Raw genomic sequence first — 1,496 nt, 5'->3', positions numbered from 1 at the left:
GGGGGATAAAACTTTATCCCCCAACGTTCAGATCGAGTTTGACTCGATCTGGTCAAAAACATCATTCCGGGCGCCCCGGACCCCAAAAGTCAACTCTGGTTGACTTTTTCCATCCGGTCGCTCCGCTTTGGTTCAGCTCGTCTCGGTCCGGGTCTTCTGTTCCGGCTCCACTAGCTTGGGTGATCTCGGCCATCCGGAATAGGGCTCACCCGAACCCATGTTCCGGCCTTCTCCTCGAGTAGCCTTCCTTCCCGGTTTCTCGTCCCTCGAACGCCGCGCATGTTCTTCTCGTCCACCGGTGTACTCTTCTGCGGTCACCTCATCCCTCGGATGCACCGAGCCCGTCGGCTCTCTCCCGTGCCGTCCTTCTCGCTAGTCGCGTCTTCCGCTCGACTTCCTGTGTTCCTAAGCTCCTGCACACTTAGACACAAGGGTTAAACAAACGCAGACCTAACTTAGCTTGTTTGATCACATCAAAACACCTTGGGGTTCCAACAGATGGTTCTGAGCCACACTTTCAATGATGTCCTCGGCCTCATCTAGACTCTTATTCATTAGTGCCCCCCTAGCTGCGGAGTCTAGGGGCACCTTGGTGTGGTAGTTGATGTTGTTATAAAATATATGTAGTACTAACCATTTGTTAAGTCCGTGATGTGAGCATTGTCTGAGCATATTATTAAATCTATCTCATGCTTCAAATAGTGATTCAGAGTCTGACTGTCTGAAGCTTGCTATCAAATTTCTCATATGAGCAGTTTTGCTTGGATGATAAAATTTGTCCAAAAATTGTTGCTCACATTGCTCCCAAGTTGATATGCTATTAGTTGGCAAGGAATTTAGCCATTGTTTAGCCCTATCTCTCAAAGAAAACCCAAATAATAGTAGTCTCACTGCCTCTGCCGGAACACCGTTCATTTTCATTGTGCCACAGATTTTCATAAAAAATTTCAAGATGTTGATTCGGGTCTTCATGTGGTCCGTCCCCAAACTGGTTCTATTGTACCATGGTGATTATCACAAGTTTTATTTCAAAATTATTGGCCTCAATGGGTGGTCTGGTGATACTAAACTGAATCCCACATGCATATGGTACTGAATAATCCTTTAGAGGTTTGTTTGCCATGTTTGAAAATTCTCGTTCTTCTTGATGTCTATGCAAGATTCTTCTTCTACGATAAGTTTTACCAATCTCAAAGTCAAAAGGTAATAGGTATCCTGCAAAGTTAGATCTATGCATACAAAAATAATATTGCAAATTGTTCAAACACAAACTAAAGTGTTGAAAATATAAAGTGCGGAATTTGAATTGCAAAAAAAGAAATAAGAAATAAGAAATGCAGGATGAAATGGTACAAAAAAAAAATTGAGACTAGTTTCAAGTATGAAATAGAAAAGAAAAGAAAAGTTTAGTCTAATTTAAATGATTATCGCTAATGTTATAAGCGCAGTCCCCGGTAACATCGCCAAAAACTTCTTATGCAACCGCAAGTGCATGG

At 42.6% G+C, this 1,496-nt stretch overlaps 1 non-coding gene across 1 annotated transcript; it reads left to right on the top strand.

Moving 5' to 3' along the window:
* Positions 1–643: 643 nt before the first annotated feature.
* LOC122035605 lies at positions 644–750 on the top strand. The gene has a single exon (XR_006127138.1). It is a non-coding gene; the product is annotated as a small nucleolar RNA R71 (small nucleolar RNA).
* The last annotated feature ends 746 nt before the right edge of the window (positions 751–1,496 follow it).

The sequence above is a fragment of the Zingiber officinale genome, chromosome 11B (genome assembly GCF_018446385.1).
Source record: "Zingiber officinale cultivar Zhangliang chromosome 11B, Zo_v1.1, whole genome shotgun sequence".
Taxonomy (NCBI): domain Eukaryota; kingdom Viridiplantae; phylum Streptophyta; class Magnoliopsida; order Zingiberales; family Zingiberaceae; genus Zingiber; species Zingiber officinale.
Note: the sequence above shows the minus strand (reverse complement) of the source record. Positions and strands in the feature narration are given on the sequence as shown.